Source organism: Pinus tabuliformis, chromosome Q (genome assembly GCF_031772625.1).
Source record: "Pinus tabuliformis cultivar Carrire ecotype Pingquan chromosome Q, CPIR1, whole genome shotgun sequence".
NCBI lineage: Eukaryota > Viridiplantae > Streptophyta > Pinopsida > Pinales > Pinaceae > Pinus > Pinus tabuliformis.
This window is the reverse complement of record NC_142296.1, coordinates 1048994460-1049016314: the sequence shown is the minus strand read 5'-3', so window position 1 is coordinate 1049016314 and position 21855 is coordinate 1048994460. Positions and strand designations below refer to the sequence as shown.

Below are 21855 nucleotides of genomic sequence, written 5' to 3'. Positions count from 1 at the left end.
AATGCGCTAGCCACATTCATGATATTGATCAATGATGTACTGCACCTTTATATAGATTCATTTGTTACTATTTATTTGGATGATATAATGGTTTACAATGCTACTTGGCAGGAGCACATCTTACTCTTGATGCAAGTTTTAGAAACTTTTAACAAGCACCAATTGTTGGCAAATCTCAAGAAATGTGAGTTTGCATTGTTGTGTTTGGGTGTCCCTATCTGTACATGTGGGATGTAATCTTCAAGTGGAGAGCTAACCATTACCGGCTCATCAAATATAGAAAATCCTTCATTATCAATGCACACGAGGGCAAGTCAAATTTCTCTGGTAAGTGCTCTTCAAGCTAAAAAATTGATTTGCTCCAATAAAAATTATGTTTTATTATTTTTAAGAGAAAATTAGTTTGTAGAAGAGTCAATGGGAGCAAAGGCATCCTTAGACGGGTGCATTAAGGAATAAAGATAATAAGAAAAGTTGTTGTAGGCATATAGGGGAGTGTTCCAAGAATCTAATGGGCTACCACCCGAGAGGGAAGTGGAGCATGAAATCCAATTGTTGCCAAACTCTCCATTGCCAAATATTTAGCTATACAGACAGTCTATTTTGGAAACCAATAAAGTGAAGTAGCTGCAACAACTATTGGAGTAGGGTTATTCAACCAAGCACCTCAACATGTGGTTCACCCACCATAATTGTGTCAAAGAAGGATGGGACTTGGAGAATGTGCATTGACTACTAAGTGTTAAACAAGATTACGGTCAAGAACAAATATCCTCTACCCATGATTGATGACCTATTGGATCAGATGCAGCAAGCGAAATACTTCACCAAACTGGATTTAAAACTAGGGTATCACTAGGTGCAAGTCAAAGAAGCTACTTGGAAGATCGCCTTCAAAACCAAGCGAGGTTTATATGAATGGTTAGTCATGCCATTTGGTCTATGCAATGCACCAGCCACATTCATGAGATTGATGAATGATGTACTACACCCTTATATAGATCCATTTGTTATTGTTTATTTGGATGATAAACTAGTTTACAATGCTTCCTAGGAGGAGCACATCTCATGCTTGTTGCAAGCGTTAGAGACTTTGAAGAAGTACCAATTGTTGGCAAATATCAAGAAATGTGAGTTTGAACAATAGACTTTGGTGTATTTAGGCTATGTTGTTGGTGGAGGGGAGCTCTAGATAGATCTTGCCAAGATGGAGGCCATCATGAATTGGTTGGTGCCTACAAATGTTTTTGAGGTTAGGAGTTCCGTTGGAGAAACATAGTATCTGGGGAAATTTATAGTCTTATTTTCAGTAGTAGCTGAACCTCTCCACACTATAACAACGAGTGGTAAGAGTTTCTAGGGTGGAAGGGTTAGTTGAAGGCTTTTGAATAGTTGAAGAAGAAAATTAGTGAAGCGCCGGTTCTTGCACTACCAAACTTGCATTATCCCTTTGAAGAATAGATAAATGTGAGTGGGTATGCTATGGTAGTGGCCTTGATGCAGGGAGGAAGACCTATATGCTACCATTTGAAGTATTTCATGGGTTGGTTTTGAACTATGCTATGTATGACTAGGAGCTCTATGCCTTGATAGAAGTTGTTAAAAAGTGGAAACACTATCTGATGGTAAAGGGACCATAATTCACGTAGATCACCGACCACTACAATACTTGCAGGCCCAAAGTAAGTTACAACAAGCCAAACATCACAAGTGAATAGGGTTTTTACAACAATTTCATTTACTGATCAAGTACATGAAGGGAATCACAAACAAGTTGGCCAACATGCTTTCAAGGCCACCCACATAAAAAGTCACGACCTTGGGAACCTTTATGCATGTGGAGCCTTTTAGTAATGATACATTCAGGGAGACATACATACAGTGGATGAGGAATTCAGGGAGGTGTATCAATAACTATATGGCTGGAGTCATGTGGACAATGGTGAGAACACATTTAACTATCATCTCCAAAATGAATTACTTTACAGGCTAGATAAGCTATGGGTTCATAAAGGTGACTGGCTGCAACTGATTAGAGAGGCTAACACCTCCAAGGTTGTGGGGAATTTTGGTATTAGGAAGACAATTTCCAATTTGAAAAGGTATGTGTACTGGCTATGGGGCTCGCTATCTCAATCCTAGAGTTTTATGGGACATGCTATCTCGATCCTAGATTCCCAAGTAGTGCCCCTTCCTAAAGCGATAGGCCATTAGAGGCGGTCTTTCTTGTTGGACTAGGATAGAAAATTAAGCCCCCATTTAAGGTGAGGGAACAAGACCATGACCAAGTCACCCCTTCTTCCTTCCAAGTCACCCCATAATTCATGCCAAAATGCCCAAATACAAACAAGCATAAGCACCTGAATGCAAAATGAATAAAGTATCTTTTTACCATAAGCCCACCTTCCAACATGTGATCTTGACAAATGGGCGAGGGGACATATGTTTGATGCAAGTGGCGGAGATATGAATGGCATGTCACATCAACTACAAGGTGGATCTCAGGGGCTGTTGACTGCTGACTGGAAGAGATGAAGAGGACACACATTTCTGCTAGGGATCACCCACTTTTGGTGGGTAACAAGCAGCAAGGAGGAGTGAGAAGAATCTCATTGAAATTGTTTGAAGAGCAGGAAATTTGTTGAGAAGATTAGGCAGACCCATTTACAAGTACGAGAGGTGTTGAAGAAGTCACAAGAAAAAACACAGAGCTAGGCATGATTGACATAGGACAAAGAAGTCATTTAGAGTGGGAGACAAAGTATGGTTACAATTGAACAAGGAGAAGCTATAGGGTCTTGGTAAAAAAATCACGGCTTTGTGATATGGTTCTTTCGAGATACTAGAAAGGGCGGGAGATAATGGCTACAAACTCAATCTAGATTCTACCCCCATAGATGCACATTTACTCAATGGTGAATGTGGAAAATCTTAAACATTTTGAGCCTTTCATGTTGGATTAGGAGGAGGAGGAGGTCCTACCTTCCATAGAGAACTGAGCTCCAAATGCTTAGGTAGAGTTGATAGAGTATACAATTTTGCATAAAAGGTCAAAAACTACAAGATAGAGGTAGCATGACCTTTAGCAGATTGGGTTGAACCAAGCTTGAGGGGCTTGTTTGAGACCATAAAGGGATTTCTTAAGCCGACATACAAGGCTAGAGTCTTTTTGTATAAAGCCAAGAGGTTGTTCCATATAGATTTCTTCACGCAAGTCCCCATGCAAGAAGACAGATTTAACATCCATCTGATGGACTTCCCATTTGAAAGAGGCAACAAAGGAAAGAATAAGGCGGATCGAGTTCATTTTGGCAACAAGGGAGAAGGTTTCAGTATAGTCAATGCCTTCAACTTGTGAAAAACCCTTAGCAACAAGACGAGCTTTATGTTTATCAACTTTTCCATCTGGTCCAAACTTGGTTATGTAAACCCATTTGCATCTAACAAGTTTTCGTCCCTTTGGAAGAGGAACAAGGTCCCATGTATCATTTGCCAATAATGAATGATATTCTTCATTCATAGCTGCATCCCTATCTAGATGGCCTGAAGCTTCTGCAAAGGCGTCAAGATCATAATTCGCTGAAACTTGAGTCAGTAAAGAAGAAGCTCTATCGAATTGAGAATGTGTACGACGCTGATTTGTAGGATCACCTGCAAGAGCACCTGTTGCATCCCTAGTAGCGCGGACCCATTTTGGAAGTTAAGGAATTGAAGGAAGATCCCAAGAAGGTGGGGGAGGATTGTCATCCTCGCTGTCATCATCTGAAGAAGGAATATTTTCAGAAGTAGAAGAGATAGAGAGAGGTGGCACATCCGCTGAACTAGGCTCGGAGGCTGATATATTTTCATCAAACTTTACATCTCTTCTAATGATAACATTTTTGAAGTTAGGTTGAAGAAGTCTATATCCTTTGACATCTTCAGAATATCCAACAAAAATACATTTTTCACTCTTATGTTCTAATGCTTTATGTTTCTCATCTGGAATATGGGCCTATGCTTCACTTCCAAAAACGCGAAAGTGACTTACATATGGTTTAATTGAGCTCCATGCTTCTTTCGGAGTGATATTCTTTAAAACCTTAGTAGGAGTGTGATTAACTATGTAATTTGCACAGTTAATTGCTTCTGCCCAAAAATTAAGGCTAAGTTCTTTAGATTGAAACATACAGTTAACCATTTCCTTTAAGGTGTGATTCTTCCTTTCAGGTACACCATTTTTTTGTGGAGTATATGGAACAATATTTTGCAATTGAATTCCATGCTTAGCGCAAAAGTTGATGAATTTTTGGTTAACTTATTCTCCGCCATTATCAGATCTTAGCTTAAGAATTTGATGTTCAGATTCTTTCTGCCATTATCAGATCTTAGCTAAAGAATTTGATGTTCAGATTCTTTCTCGACAAAGGCCTTAAAGGCCAAGAACATGTTAAAGACTTCACTCTTGAGTTTTAAGAAGTATACTCAAGTGCGTCTGGAGAAATAATCATTGAAAGTTAAGAAATACTTGCAACCGAAGAATGAAACAACTGGAAGTGGACCACATAAATCACTATACACAAGCTGTAAAGGGGTTTAGGCGTGCCAAGAGGCACGTTTTTCAAAACTATCCCGATGATGTTTTTCGAGTACACATCCGGAACAAACATCTCTGCGTTTTTCAAAACTATCCCGATGATGTTTTTCGAGTACACATCTGGAACAAACATCTCTTCAAGATACTATAGGAAGACTTGTCACCATATTTTCTTTACATAAATTTTGAAGGGAGCGATAGTTTAAGTGACCAAATTGCTCATGCCAAAGGTTGCTCACTTCATCATTATGAGCAACAAACACTGAGAGAAGAGTTGATGACCCAAAGTTGCCAAATTCATACAACCTTGTAGAATCATCAACTATGTTTGTAGCTAAAATCTGTCTAGGATCTCTTAGGTCCTTAATTACAACAACATGAGGTGAAAATTCGACGATTTTACCTTCATTTGAATGAGTTATCTGATATACAGATAGAAGGTTGCAGGATAAGGTTGGAACACATAATACATCATTAAATTGACCATTATCTAGATGAATAGTTCCAGACCCTACAACACTAAGAGATCTATCATCACCAACATATATATTTTTGGTGTTACAATCATTTAAAGAAGAAAACATGGCTTTGTTTTTGGCCATGTGATAAGAAGGCTCCAGAATCAATGAGCCACTCATGAGAATGAAAATAACAGATACATTTAGTGGATAACCAAACCGAGATGCTTGACAACCACATGCAAAAAGTGCTATTCATGAAGATGAAGTTGAAGTTGAAGAGTGCTCCAAATGGATGTTATGCTTCTTCATTGCTGCTTCCAAGGCTTCCATCTTCATAAAGCATTTGGATTCTAAGTGGCCATCATGATTACAAAAGTTGCAATGTCTATTAGTCTTCCAATGTTAGTCTATTGGTTGGAGTTCGACAACCAATGTCATTAACATCAAGGTACAAAGAGGGATTGGTGCTCTTGATTAAATACGAGTTTCATACCCTAATACATGACAAAATCTAATGGAATCATTGCAATCCCCCAATCTTGAATCCTGAAAAACTGATAAGTCTGCTGGAATTTGAATGAAATCTAAAATTCTACTCTGCATATGAAATCCAATGAGGCCGGAACCACTCTCAAACATCCTGAGTCATTTCATGGTAATGTTAAAAATTTAAGTAAAAGGATGAAAATGAAAATTGAGGAGAATGTCACTTTTACTTTAAGAATTTAACATTACCATGAATCACATATCAATACTAGGGCCATAGGCTTGATCATTAGGCTGCCCCACTCAAAACTTATTTGTTTCTTTGAAAAAAAAATGCATTTGGAATATTACTGCAATTTTTTTGTTGCAAAAAACTCTAAATGCTCCCGAAAAACTAGGGAGCGTTTTTTTTTTGCTGGGAGCACGAATTGGGAGTGAGGGCGTAAGGGGGCGGCACTCCCTCGCAACCCTGAATTCAATAAAAGATAAAGTGACTTTAGAATTATAAGTGACTCACTTTTTATAATGGGTGAGAACACTTTTACATAAAGTAACTTTAAAACATAAGTTACATGTGCTTTTTGAAAAAGTAACTCAACAAAAAGAAAGACTTGAACCCAAGACCTCTATTCTCATAAAGTAACTTTAGACCAAGTGAGCTAGTTAAAAGATTTAGTAATTGTTGGAAAGGAGGAAGGGTTTTTTTTTTGCTCACTGAAGCTTTGGGGTGCATGCTTACTTGAAAAACCCCTTTTTGCCTACAAAACAAAAAAAACCACACAAACCAAACAAACAAGCAAAAGTATCCAAGCCTTACGGCTTAAAGTTAGATTTGGGGTTAGTCCCCCGGAAACTAGAACTTTTTCTCAATGTTTCTGATTTTCCGAGATCACACTAAGGCGCAATGGAAAAGAGCATACGCATGAAAAAAATGCTTTCTTTCTGTTTCTGGTTTGCCCAGATCGCACAAAGTTGCGGGGCAAAGAGCATACACAAAAATGAAAGGTATAGATCCAGTAATAAAAAATTTATATATCACTATAAACTGAAATAAACAAAGAGAAATAACTATAACTGCAAATAAAGACTATATACTTCCAGATTTTAAAAATGACGTAGCTAGGGCTACCGGAAACCTTTTCGCGTGAAACGAAAGGGGTTCCTCACTGCAACAGATGCTCCTAATACAATAGAGCTGTGCTCTCTGCCCGAAAGCGGTCAGAAACAATAGATCTAGGAAACAACAATCGGATGCAGTTGTACCGGCTTCGGATTTGGATCACCAACTGTGCGGCCCTCAAATGGCTCTGATACCATGTAGGTATTTACAGGGTAAGTTCCTTAGATTGAATGCCAAAGGACACTGCTCACAAACATATGACAGATCAGTACACCAATATTCTTGACGTGGTTAAAACCCTCAAAGAGGGAAACAGTCCATGGCCTGAGCCAACGTGGCCACTTTAGGTAATATTATTAATAAAAAGTTTTTATTTTTACATAAGCTTCTCTCATAAACGGTCCCAGACAAATGACCCTCCATGCTCTTTAAATAGAGATCATGGACCAATCGGGTGTTAAACGACGGATCAAGTATTGGTAATACCAAGGAGAGAATGAACCGTCAGATCACTTCATGTCTTAAACATATCGTGACTATCGAATTTGTAAGTTACAAAAAGTACATACTAAAGAAACACACTTTACCTAACTATACACTAGACCAAGTTATACTTAATTATTTCCTATGTGTCGGAATATCCTAACATTTGAGAGGCACAATGGAGTATGGTCTAAGATATTTTGGAGATGGTAAGGTGAAATTGTAGTGGTATATAGATTGAGATTGACTAGGTAGTGCAACAGACAAGGAGAGCATCTGAGGGTGTTGCTTTAGTTTGGGATCAATGATGATATTTTGGTTGGTTTAGTCGGAAGCAAACTTTTGTGGCACTTAGCTTAGCAGAGGTAGAGTACATGGCAGCTAGTATAAAAAAATTGCGAGGCTTGTTACCACCCAAACTAGCAGGGGTTTCAAGGTCTTTGCAACCTGCTAAGATGGCACACATAGGACATGTGCCGACTGTCACGGCACGGGTCCCCACTTTTTAAGCCAAACTCCTACTAGAATGGCTGTGGAAGGATTATTTGAAACAAGTACTTCATCCCAAGGTTGGTAGACTAGTGCCTTGAATGGGGCCTTGGATGAAGAAAGGAGTTGTTATGATTTATAAAACTGATTTGAAAATGTAATGTGTAGGAAATTAATGTAGACCAGCAGGATGATTCACTCAAAATTGAAGATAGACAACATACGAATAGCTCAAATGAGTGAAAACTTAATATATTTACCAAATATATAAGTTATTATTGATATGTGCTTTTGGCGAAATGGTATTCCATGCATTTTTGCTCACTTTTTCTGTTACTGCAAATCTGAAATCTACAGAAAAATGTAGAAACACTAGCAAATTCCTCTTTAGACGGCCACCCAATAGTGCCTAGACGCTCTAGATTGATAATTTAGGGGTGGGGGAGCTAGGACAACAAATATAAATCACTTTATTTCCTTCCTAAGCTTCTAACCTGCAGTAAAAATGAATTTTCAACAAGCTGCAAATTCTAGTTGCAGAGGTTTTGGGATCAAATCCCACTGGGTAACAACACAAAAAATTATTACAGCCCAGTGTTACTTGGGAGCAGGAGCGGGAGCAACATTTTCAAAAGCTCCCGGTTTGGGAGCGAATCTTGGAGCGATTTTTATATAATATATATATATTTTATATTTTTTATATTTTGATACATATATGTCAACAAAAACATGTAGAATGATGAATTAGATATAAAAAACATAAAAAAACATAGATTGATCATTGAACCATCAACCATATAACATTAATCATCTGGAAGTCTGAAGTTATAATCTTCATCAACCACGTCCACAAGTTAGTAACATACATATTACAACATATTGAGTCTCGTGAATCATGATTCATCGATCTTAAAGTTTCAACTTCAAGCTTTCAAAATTGAAAATTCAATATACAACATTTATCATCATTGATCACCGAAGTTGTACTTGTAAGCTAAGTTTAACCATTACAAGAAATAATATTTAACATGAAATGAAATGTTATAAAATGAAATATGAAATGAAATGAAACAACTTTCACGAAGCATCATATTCATAATTCAGATTCATTACCAATGAGTTATAATTGCCAACTTCAAACTTCAAACTTAAATTGTCACAGTCATATATTGTTTGCAAAAAATATCATTATGATATGAAAGAGTCAAGAGTCAAGACTCAACAGTTATGAAAACTAATTGAAACTAGAAAAGACAAGTAAACTGTAAATCTATTATCTACTACTACATGTGGCCCTTGCCATGAGAAGTGTCTAATGTATGAGCAGGTCGTGGTGGTCTTCTAGGAGTCTCTCGCATAGACCGACGACCAGAACTAGAAGGCACATGCCCTCCATGTGAGGGTGTAGATGGAGGTGGTGAAAACAAAGGAACAAGACTCGGAACTCGAGCACTGCTACTGGATGGTGGAGGTGGCATGGTTGTTGCTTCATCTTCCTCTCTTATAAGTTCTTCTTCCAGTTCTTCAAGATGTATAGTGCCATCCTCCAAATTATCATCCTCTGGGTGGTTGTCCCAAATTTTATATGTTGGATCCTCATAAGCCCGATCACAGTAATGACTCAACAACCTCAAGTTGTAGTGCACATAAACCAAGCTTTCTGCCCGGTTTTCATTGAGTCTGTTTCTTTTCACATTATGTATGAAGCTGTAGGTGCTCCAACACCTCTCTGCAGAAGAAGTATTTACAACCTGTGAGAGAACTTTTTTTGCCAATTTTGGCAAAAGTCCATGGCCGCCATATGATTCCCACCATGTGAGAGCATCAAATCTGTCTCTATCTTCCATTGCATGAAAGGTACCAAACAAACCAGTGCCACTGAAGTATCTGCCTATTTCAAGACGCACACTAGCACATTCCTCCCTGTCAGGTATCAACTTTTTTAATGCTTCCAAATATCCTTTAGATACCTCTTCATCTATATGGGGTGTGGTCCTAACCCCACCCCCTGGTGTAGGTTGGCCCAACCAAGATGTAGAGTAGTATTTTGGCGTAAGGATATACACCAAGCAATGTAGTGGAACATTAAGTTTATCCCACCGTAGACACACACAATCGTGACTCAGTTTGTACAAGTTGGGATCGTTGTTATGAACAATATCTTTTATTTGCCCCAACATGGTATCCATCTGCTCATACACCTTGCCAATCACTGGTTTATCTGTATCTGCAAACCGAATCATGTGGTAAATGGGCTTGGTGAAATCCAATACTTGCCTCACACGTGCCCAAAACATACCATCAAGAGCGACCTCCTCCACCAGTTCAAAACCTTGCTTGTCAGCTGCATTTGTAGCCCTTATCTTTAATACCTGCCAGTGTGGACTTGATACCATGCTAGCCAATGACTCCATTACCTTCAAAAGGCACTTGAAGGTGAGGTAATAGCTTCCAAATCTAGTCCTCGCAATCTTCAACAACTCCAATCTTGAGTGACTGTGGAAAAGGCCATGGGTATTGCTATGATTTGTAATAAATTTTATCATTTGTTTGCCTTTCTTGTACAAATCACCAATCCATTTGTAATGTTCATTTTTGTTCTTAACAATATCATGCATCAAAAGGTTCATTGTGTGAACCAAACACCCAGACGAAAATATGTTGGGGTATTTATCCTCAAAAATTGCTCCCGTTGCCTTACAATTAGGAGCATTATCAGTGATGACTTGCATGACATTGTATGACCCAATACGATCAATTGTTTCAAGTAATGGTTCTGCAATGTTGATGGTGGTCTTGAACTTGTCTGAGTAATCATATGCTGAAAGAAAGATGGCACCATTAACAAACACATCAAGAACACTTATCAATGGCTTGCCTTTTACATTTGTCCATCCATCAGATACAATGGACACCCCATGGTCAGTCCAAGAACTTGTCATTCAAATGTGATATTTTTTCTTTTTCATGATCAAGTCCAACGGTTCTTGCCTTGTCATACCCAGGGCTCTTGTATCCTTTAGGGGCATCATTTATGGCAGAAACCATTTCGTGCCAATAAGGTGAGCGAAGAACATTGAATGGTATCCCACATGCATAGAGAAACCTGTAAACTTTTGAATCCACATCATTCCTACACCCTTCATCAAGGAAATCTGATATGGTTCTACGCCTTAAACCTGGTGACCTTGTGCCTCCATATCCACTGCCTTGGGAGGATGCTGAAGGAGTTCTTTGTGCATGTGATTGTGAGCTTGGTTCAAAGAAACCCTTTGATTTTTTAGATTTGTATTGGGCTTCCTCCTCTTCCCTTATGTATTTGGCTCTATCTGCTGCTGACACACCTGTACAAGTTTTGATTCCTATTTGTTTATCTCCATCCCATGGCATTTTCCCGCAAAGGTGTTTTCTGGCACGGGTGTATGAACCTGTGTAATTATTGTTGCAATGGGGGCAATGAAATTTAGTGGTTCCACCCCCTTTCCCTGCTTCAGGCCTGTTAACATATTTCCACAATGGGGTTTGGTCTTGTTTAGTTTTTTGAGCTGAATCATGTTCACTCTCCTCCAGCTCCTCCTCACCGGGGTTTTCATCAAATCCACTATGTCCCCCTTCTTCATCCCCTTCTTCATTTTCAACCCTCCTTTTTCTACTCTCCAGCACCATAATAACCAAAAAAGGAACCAAGAAGAAGAAAATGCCAAGAAATATAACCATGATGTTTGAAATTTGAAGTTTTGAATCTACAAAATTTAAAAAATGGAATGGGAATGGGAAACCGAAATAGAGAAAAAATTATTTATTTATTTAGAAATTAGGAATAATTTAATAAACATTAAAAAAAAATTGCTAGACATTCTATTCAATATTGTAGAGCGGCGAGCCTACCTCAAATGCGTCCAATCTCCCCTTGCTCCTTGCTCTCTCCTTGGCACCTTGCTCTCTCTCAGTCTCACTCTCTCCTTGCTCCTTAGTCCTCACTCTCACCCTCTCAATCTCCCTCTCTCAATCTCAATTGAGCTCTCACTCTAACTCTCACAATGACAATGAAACCCTCTTACCCTCCCTCCCTCAATTTATAACAAAAAAACGAATTTTTATTTTTTTTATTTTTATTTTTATTTTTTATTTTTTTTTATTTTATTTTATTTATTTTTATTTTTTATTTTATTTATATTATTATTTTTTAAAAATTTAATTAATTATTATTTTTTTTTTTTTTTTTTTTTTTGCACAATTCTCTCTCGCCCGTTGGTCGCGTCGCTCCGGGAGCGGTTGGGAGCGACCGCTCCCAGAGCGATGGGAGTGACGCTCCCTTATTCGCTCTCGAAACTGGCAGGGAGCGCAAATTTTTTAAACGGGAGCGCGCTTTCGACCCGCTCCCGAGTCGCTCCTACCCGGAGCGTGGATTGGGAGCGGGATCGAGGGGGGGGTTCCCTCGCAACATTGTTCCAGCCTGTAAATAAAACGCCAAACTACTGGAATAGGTTAAATATAGTATGTGGCAAGAGAAACTTTCCTCCAATTGAAACTACCCCAGATAAGGGCTGGTGCATCCTCCATTTCCAATTGATCCAACCTACAAAAAAGGAGATAGAGAAGACTAGTGCCTTGTCCATGTGGGGATGTATCCCCTCAATGGATCATCTCTCCAATATCTGCGTAACTTGGATGTACCTATGAATATCTTATGTGCTACTATTATGACAAGAACCAAGAACAAACGATTTAGAAAAAACCAACCCACAAATTGAAGACATTTGTTTGCAAATGGAAGTTCTATTGTGCCATGAGTGATCTCATAATTCAATGATGACTGGAATGAGAGGAGAGACTAGCCTTTTATAATTTTTTTAATAATGGCTAGTTGGACCTCACTTTGAGAATGACATTTTTTTACTTGTAATCCACAACTAGGAGACTAAGTAAATTCAACAAATAATTTTTTTATTATGGTAAATTTTCTCACTATGGGAGTTTGACTTGACTCATTTTACCCTTGGATGTCCAATGTTCCTTTTGCAATGACCCTAGAAATGGAAAAGATGAAGAATAGTGGTCTTTGGATGCTCAATGCCCTTATCTAGTTGTCCCAGTAACTACCTTAGTGGCTTGACTTTGTTCTATGAAAAACTCAACTTGATCCTTGGAGACTTAGATTTAGTCGAGTGAGTGATGATTTCACTTTTCAATAGGTACATTCTTGTCGACTTGAGATGCAACGCCCACCTTGACCTTCAAATGACTAGTTTTGACCTCCAATGTTACACTTTTGTTGACCTTAATGATAGTAGGAGGGTTGACTTGACTCACTTGGCTAACCTTGACCTTCAAATGACTAGTTTTGACCTCCAATGTTACACTTTTGTTGACCTTAATGATAGTAGGAGGGTTGACTTGACTCACTTGGCTAGATTTTGACATCATTCCTTGACTATTGACTGATTTTTGGACCATCTTCCACATACCCCTAGCGCCAATGGCTAGTCCAATCCCTGTGCTACCAGTTTTTGACCCACACATGCCACACCATCATGCATGAAAGAGGGATCTATAATGCCCTAGAGAATTTGAAGAATCTACCACTTGGGGTTTTGTCCGGTCAAATTTGTAGATCACTTTTGATGTATTGCATGCCACATTCTATGAAGATTTGCCCTTGTTTTGCACCTAGAATTGCTACGTGCCATTGAACAACCTTTGACTGCTTGTTTTTGGATGATGCCTGTTGCCTCAAAATCTAGCAGATCTTGTGAGGGGAGCTCACAAGGAAGGAGCTAGACCAAGTGACAACATTATGAGGTGTGGCCAACTGTCACCACAACTACTACCACTTGCTCTTTAGTGGGTTTTCACCACAAGGGAGGCTTCCTTATGTAGGTCACCTAATGGATAAATCAAGTCTAAGGCTTAGAGGTGACAAGGATAGGCTTAAGATAGGTACTCAACTTAAGAATAGGGCTCAACTAGCTCAAACAAGGCAATGTGTACCCTCCAAAAGGCCTATTTGGGGCACAAAGTGACCTAGATTTTGTGAATAGGCAAGGTTATCAAGCTTACCTAGGTGCACACGGGCAAGAAAAGGCTTGAATAAATGGATATGATCGATTTCAGGAACAACAAGCCTTTAACAAACCCTAAGTTGAAGCCTAGGGCTAGATTAGGGTTGACCTGGGGTAAAAAGTGCCTAGGAAAATGATGTTAGCCCTAAAATGGAAGAATTAGCCATGGGAAAAAGATTATTTTGAGGCAATGACTTAGCACCCATGTGTTGAATCCTTCCACAAGCCAACACATGCACTCTAGTTGAATTTTAACCCCAAACCTAACTTAACGCTTTTTTTAAGAGGCCGAAAATCAGAAAAAGGGGAGAAAAATGTAATTTATAGGTGATTTATGGTGTGATCAACAATGTGGAAAGGCCAGTGCTTGACCTTGGGTGATGGAGTCTAGAGGGAGATCTACTTAGGAGAAAACTAAACCCTAGAATGGAGTAAGGGAATATGAAAAACCCTAGTTTCATACCCTAGCTATCATTTTATGAGGGAACAAAGTCATTGAGGAGAGCTTAACATGAAGGATCACTCAAGGGATTGTCACAAAAACTCTTAATAGGGTAATACACACAATACCATTGCCAAGATTTCACATATATATATTTTTAATAAAAACTAGCACATAGAAACCCTAACAATATCCATTCCATGCAATTTCCATAAAGATATTCAAATACAAAGAATCCTTACAAGGAAAATGCATGAACCAATCCTTTATCTCCAAAGCAAGAGAATCGCTGCATAAGCAAAAATTCCACAAAATATCACATATCCACAAGATACAAGACAAATTTCAGCAAGGCCGAAATCTCTTAGAAGGCCAAATTGATCCATAAGTGATGATGAAAATGAAACAAAGGTGGTCTTAATTTGTATGAGGTTTACCTCAAGTAATTTTAACCTAATGAAGCCCCTAATAACTAGTTTGACATAAGATAGAATTGGGTTACAAGCTAACCCACTGGCTTAATGACAAAGTAGAGCATAAATACCCACATGTGTGAGTTGTAGCCTCTCATAATGTTGATGTCATGCCATTTTAGGGCTCTAAATGCCATGTTAATGTGTGCTGAGGTGTGAAAGAGTGTCAAAGGGCCCGTATCATCCAAAATTTGAGGAATTGTGCTCAAATCCTCCTCTGGGGTTCTAGGTGCAGCTGGGATGCCATCATGTGGTCTCCATGTGTCTACAACTGTCTAAATAAGGCCTCCTCTCTCCAGCGTTAGGGCTTCTCTGAGTGCAACAAGCCCTCCCTAGTCTCTTAATGGGAGACCATCCTCATCTAGGCTCTGAATCAAGTCCTACCCATCAGGTTGTGTCAAGGCCAACTTGGGGGCACACTGGGTTCAATGGTGTCATCATGAAGAATCCCCAATGCTAGGTCAAAGTAGACCAACGTCTTGGGTCCTGAAGGTACTCTGGGACATGTAAGATCCGCTCATGCTGTCAGGAGGCTCAACTCTCTCAACAATGCATTTGCTAAAGCCATATACTTTCCTAATAGGCTTGGGTACTTGTGGAGTGGGTGCCCTCAAGGCCTAGGCTACTGCTGACCACCTGACAAAAACAACATGAACTCAAGTGAAAACAACTATCCATTAGAGACTAAGATCATATATGCATCTAAGTGGACCAAACTTGAATGTTAAAGGCATATCAATACTTCAAACAAGGATCACCTTTCGATATCTAACTAGACCAAGTCCCGTAAAGTTGTTCCCTACCTTGATAGACGTGGCTTATAGTCAACCCTATTAGATGCTTCCAACCCTCAAGGGGAAGTGGCAGTTGCAAGGTGAACCCCTCAATAACTATGTGTTAGTGTAAAATGTGAAGACAAAGGGGAAAAGTCTTCATGGCCAAGTGCCATGGTCAAAGGGACTCACTAACGGGGTGTCAACATCCTGAGTGTATCAATGTAAAGGAGGGAGCAATTGTGGAGGCATGAGTTACCCTGCTTGACCTACTTTTTCCACCGCTCTTGTGCACCTTTTACTTCTTCTTGATTATTCTTTGTATTACCACACATAGCTTAAGGGTTAGAGCTTGCTCTTTATGATGTAGCATTTGTATTACCCCTTAAGATGAGTTAGTTTATCGCTCATCAGGGTTGGGACATGCAATGGTTCCTTTTGATGTAAAGGAGCATCATGTGCTCAGGAATCGGGTGATGGCCAACGAGGAGGGTAGAGCTCATCTTAGGCTTTTGCCCACACGCTAATTTTATGCCCTGACCATCTTTTGCATTTTAATTTTCTTCTTTTTCTTTCATTGTGGCTACGATATGCTTTTTCATTTTTTTAGATGCATAAACCTCTAGGGAAATAGTTTTCCGATCCTACTGAAGGAACGTGAACATATGGGTGCCAAATCTTGGTGAACCAATGACAAGTTAGACCCGAAGAATGAAGGTGAGATATGGGGCTTGTAATGTATGATGGAAAGTATCAAGTATGGTATAGGGGACAATGAACATGCTATCTCAATCATGGTTTTCCAAGTATTGCTTTTCCTATAACCCTAAGGGCTAAGGGAGGTCCCACTGGACTAGGGTGAAAGATTAACCCCCTTGGTAAGGTGAGGGAACAAAATTACAGTCAAGATCAATCAATCTTCCAAATCACTACTTTATCCATAATAAATGCCCAAAACAAACAAGTATAAACACTCGATTGCAAAATGATCAAAGTACCTTTTTGAAACGCATCCCACCTTCATCTAAGTGTTAATGTTGGATGGAGAGAGGCATATGGTTGATGCAAATGGCGGAGGCACATGGCATATTATCGTCAAATAGTGGCTTTTAGGGGTTGTTGGCTGGCTGGCTGTCAAATGTAGGAGAAAAGTTTCCTCTTATGGGGTCACCCATTTCGGTGGGTAACAATGCTTTCACATTTTGGAAAACCTTCAACATGGCATGTCATCTTCACTTCATTTTGAGCATTTTGAGACCAAGTTGACCCTTTGACTTTTGATACCACGTGCATCGAGAAATGTGAGCTGTTGAAATTGTGACACTGCCATGTCGAGAATTGTTTGATAAATGCTGCACCAATGCTAAGAACACCTATGGACTCTATGACCCATAACCATGTGGTAAGAAATAGGTGCACTGGGCGTGGGTTGGATTGGCCCCTACACTGGTGATCCCCATATAACTAAAGTCTCCCATAAACCATGTGTCTCAATGAGATTCATCTAAAGCCCTCCAAGATGAAAGGACCTGAGACTTACCCCAAAGGGACCAGGCATGGCAGACCATCACGAGGCCTAGTAAACTTAAATAGAAAGACTCACATCGTTTTACAAAGCTTTTGGCTTGTATCCTTGTGATTACAATGGTAATATGCAAAATTATAAAAATTTGTATGTATCCCTGCTGAAATGAGGAGTAATAAGGCCATTTGGCTTTGCAAGTTGCTTGCAGATTTATTTTGGTAGGAATTGGATCCAACAATGATTTACTATTAAAGATGTATCAAATTCTCTAAGAATCCAGTGTTTCATGATTGTCCAAGCGCATAGAGATCACATATCACTTGTACGAGATAGGATTCAAAAGGGAGATGTGAAGATCCAATATGTATCAACAGATCAATAGGTTGTTGGTATTTTGACCAAGCCCTTGGCAAAAGGAAAGTTTGAAGTATTTAGAGACATACTTGGATTGGTACATAATTTCTTTCTTGCTAAGAGGAAGTGTTGAGAAATATGGTTTGAGTAGGAGCTTCTTACACAAGCTAGGCGTGAACATGTGAGGTGTTTGAGACAACTATTAGTGACCCCTTAGTAAAAGTAAGAAATAATACTATCTTGTAATTTCACTTAAATAAATAAAAGTGAAAGTCAAATTTTCTATATTCTCCCAGTCTTAGAAATTTAATTGAAATATTCTAGAGATTTTAGAATATTAGTGAGTTAGCTTTGATCTAATTGTAGCTGTACACCTTATTGTTGAGATAAGGTGGTTGCTAGGATTAAGGAGATTAGCTGCTAAGATTTGAGAAATCAGTTGTTAGGATTGAAGAGATTAATTATTTCTCTCAAATCATAAATAGAACAAGATGGGAGAGATCGAAGACACATTTTGTACACCAAGAAGACTAGAGATCAAGAGAGATCAGTTGATCAGATTGAGAGCATAGGAGAGGAGCCGAGATCGAGAAGCAGGCCAAAGTATACTCTGTACAGTACTGTACAGTAGTTCAAGTAGGCAAATGCTCAATTGACCAGCGGGCAGTTTGATCTCAGTAATTGCAGATCTGAATTTTTATGTATACCATACAACTGTTAATTTGATAGGTTATGGAGGTTTCCCTGTAAGCTTGTAATATTTAAATGAAAAGATGAGTTGGTGTAATTAATCTGTGTATCGTGTTTATGCTTTTGTTGTTCATTTTTCAACTATATGTGCTAGTGTTGCATGAAATGCCCCCCCCACCCCTCGCAAGGATCAAAACCCCGAAATGCGATCCGTACGGATCTGTGGGTGATTTTTCGGCCGAAACGCGTTTCGGAAATTCATAAATGCGGATCGGGCCAAAAAAGACGGTTCCAGCCTTGTGGGAATTGTCCGGCCTGATCCGCATTTCAGAATTTCCGAAACGCGTTTCGAATGGCGGATCACCTGTACGAAACGCAGAGTTTCGGGGCTGGATCCGTACGGATCGTGACCGATTCCGTGGTCAGTCGGCCAATTTTGGCGTGCGGCCCCACAAATACAGTTTTTTTTGTTTCTCTAGTGGTTGGGGGTGGGTCCAAGTTGGGTTAAGGTAAGGAATGAAGGGATTAAAAGGCCCTTTCACCTCTCATTTTCTCACTTGTATTTTTTGAGAGCTTGGAGAAGAGAGGAGAAGAGAGCTTGGAGAAGAGAGGAGAAAGAGAGGAGAGACTTGAGGAGAGCTTGGAGGAGTGAAGAAGGAGGAGCTAGGAGAAGGAGGAGGAGCTTGGAGGAGTAAAGAAGGGCTTCCATCTACAAGAGCTAAAGAGGTAAGTGAAAACCCCAAACTCCCTCATTTTTTGTCATTGTTTTCTTGTATTTTTCTCCTCTCTCTCCTACTCTTTCCCATTGTTTCTTCTTGTTCATTTAATTGCAGGTTGTCCACCATCTATATTCATATTCCAAGATGGTGTTCTTTTGGCTTCTATGTATCATTCCACTTTTGGTTTTAATGATGGCAAGGGGGAGTAGGAATAGAAGGGAAGAAGAACAAGAGGATAGTGGTCCCCATATGAGTGACCCAATGTATGATGAGGAGGAAGGGTTTGAAGAGGAAGGGGATGAACCTGAAGGGAACATTGAAACACTAGAGGGGAAAGCTGCATTAACACCCTTGTGGAACTATGTGACCAAACTTGAAGGGGGAAAAGGTGGTGGAAGCTACAAATTTTTGTGCCCTCATGGTTGTCATGGAGGAAAACCATTTAGTGGTTCATATACCCGTGTGAGGAGGCATCTTTGTGGGGTGATGGACAATGATAATAAAAGGGTGCTGTGGGGATACAAATTTGCCCAAACATTTCAGTTGGACAAAGAAGAAAATACATCCAAATAAAGGAGGTTGCACAACAAAAAAGCAAGAAACAAAAAACTCAGTTTGAATTAAGTGCAACCTCTAGATTTGGTAGCTCATCTCCTCATGGTACTTTTGCAAGCTCTGGAGGTAAAAGAACAATAGGGGATTTCTTGAATGTTGGTGGGAGGGATGATGTGCGTGGAAAGATAGTCCAATTTCTTTGTGCTTACAGTGTACCATTCAATGTGCTTCGCTCTCCCTATTGGCATGAAATGGTAAAGGTCATCAATGAAGCCCCAAAAGGATACAAGTCCCCCAACTATGAGAAAGCTAGAACAATGTTATTAGCAAGAGAAAAATCAAAGGTTCAAAGAGCTTTGACACGTTTTAGAAATGAGTGGGTGGATTGTGGGTATCCATTGTATCAGATGGGTGGACAAATACTAGAAACCAACATTTGATAAATGTTCTTGGTGTTTCTGCTAGTGGTGCAGTTTTTATTACATGTCATGATTCCTCCTCCATCAGTGCATCTTCCCAAAACATCAGAGATCTCCTATTGCAATCAATCAGAGATGTTGGTCCAAATAATGTGGTTCAAGTGATCACATATAATGCAACAAATTGTAAGGCAACAAGAAAAATTATTGAGTGTACTCATCCACACATCTTTTGGTCTGGGTGCTTGGTGCACCCATTGAACTTTTTGATGCATGATATTGTGAAGCATAAAGAATGTGCATGGATTAATGAGATTTACAGGAAAGGGAAGCAACTCATTAAATTTATCACAGGGCATACAAGGGTAAACTATTTCTATGGCACTTACTCCAAGTCGCAGTTGCTTAAACTTGCAAAAACAAGATTTGCAAGTTATTACCTCACCTTTAGGCGGCTAGTGAAGATGAGACAAGCTTTAACTAATATGGCGACCTCTGGATCATGGGAGGAAATTAACATTGATAAAGGTGGTGCTAATGTAGCAAAGGACACTATTCTTGACATGTTCTTTTGGTCATAGGTTAAATATGTTTTGCAAATCACCAAACCAATTTATTACATGATCAAGTTTGTAGATTCATATCGGCCAACAAATGGATAGCATGTTGGGGCAGATTAAAAACATTGTTGAGCCTAGAGATATCACCTTGTACAATTATATTCATGCAGGGGTGGAAAACCGATGGGAAATGCTAAAGGTTCGATTGCATGCATTAGCATATGTTTTGACACCTAAATAATGTCATCCATCATGGCTTTCAACACCAACACCTTGGGGGGGGAGTAGGAGAAAACCACACCTAGATCTAGAGGTTCTAGAAAAATATATGATTGCATTGGGTAAATTAGTCCCTGATGAGGAGGAGGCTGGCATGGTATGGAAACAATTGAGCAGCTATATGCTTAGCACTGGTCCATTTGGGAGCATACATACAATTAGAGATTGAGAGAGTTGTTCTTCTCTTGAGTGGTGGAACATGCATGGAGGTGCTACTCCACTTCTACTAACTTTGGCATTGCGGGTGCGATCACAAGTGTTAAACACTTCTTCTACAAAGAGGTGTTGGATCTCTTATTCTTTCATCCATAGTGTTAAAAGGAACAGGTTAAGTTTAGACCAGGGAAAGAGCTTGGTTTATGTTCATTACAACTTGCAGTTGTTGTCCCATTACTGTGATGATGCAAAGACTAATAAAGAGCTTAAGGTTTGGGACATGAATCTAGAGGAGCCCAATTTGGAAGATGGAGTGTTGCGATTAGAGCAATTAGAGGATGTTCTTATCCAGGTATGTCCATTGTGGTATGAATTTCAAAATTCAGTCAATAAGTGGTATGTCCATTGAATTCAAATGTGTCAATTTTGCTTATAAAGCATTTCTCTAATTTCTGTTTTTAATTTTTTTTGTTAACTAGTGGTTTTTTTTAGTATGAATTTTTTGAGCGATTCTAGGATGATGATGATCGAGTTGAGTTGCCACCCCCATCTGGTCCCTTGGTTCCTAGGTCCCATGGTTCAACACTAACAGCTTGGGCTTCGTCTTCATCGGTTTCAGTCTCACTCCCACAACTTCCACAAGCACCATCTTCTTCATTGCCTCCACGTGGAGGCCCACCGCCATGTACTCTTCGTGGTGGAAAGAGGAGAGATTAGTAGATATATTCACTATTTACTACTTTTGCCATAGATTAATCATTAGACTTGTAGGCTTGTTGTGAATTTGAACCTTTTTTGTCTTGGTGGTGGCCAAGTGGCCTATTTTGTAAACATTATTTTTTGAATTTTGGACATGACTAATGTTGACAGTTGCTCACTTGCTAGATAATATGCTTTATGTTTTATGTTTTATAATATGCTTAAAAATTTGATGTATGTTTGTAGTTGCTAGAATATGGATGGTTGATGCTCAAATAATTAATCATGATGTACAATGGAATCATGGATGCCATATCTATCTTGATTTATGTAAAAATATGCATGTTTTCATGTCTTCTACAACTAATTTGGTATTTGGGATGTTTGTTTTGAATATAAATGCAATATATATATATATATATATATATATATATATATATATAGTAGACGCTTCCGAGATGATTCGCTTCCTAGATTTTTGGAAAATGACGCTTCTGCGTCCCCGCTTCCAAAAAACGTCCCTGTTTCGTCCCT

The 21855-nt window shown here is 39.2% G+C and overlaps 1 protein-coding gene across 1 annotated transcript in view; it reads left to right on the top strand.

Moving 5' to 3' along the window:
• Positions 1 to 21855, top strand: part of LOC149223099 (Transducin/WD40 repeat-like superfamily protein) — a 279042-nt gene that overhangs the window by 28526 nt on the left and 228661 nt on the right. The window lies entirely within an intron of this gene.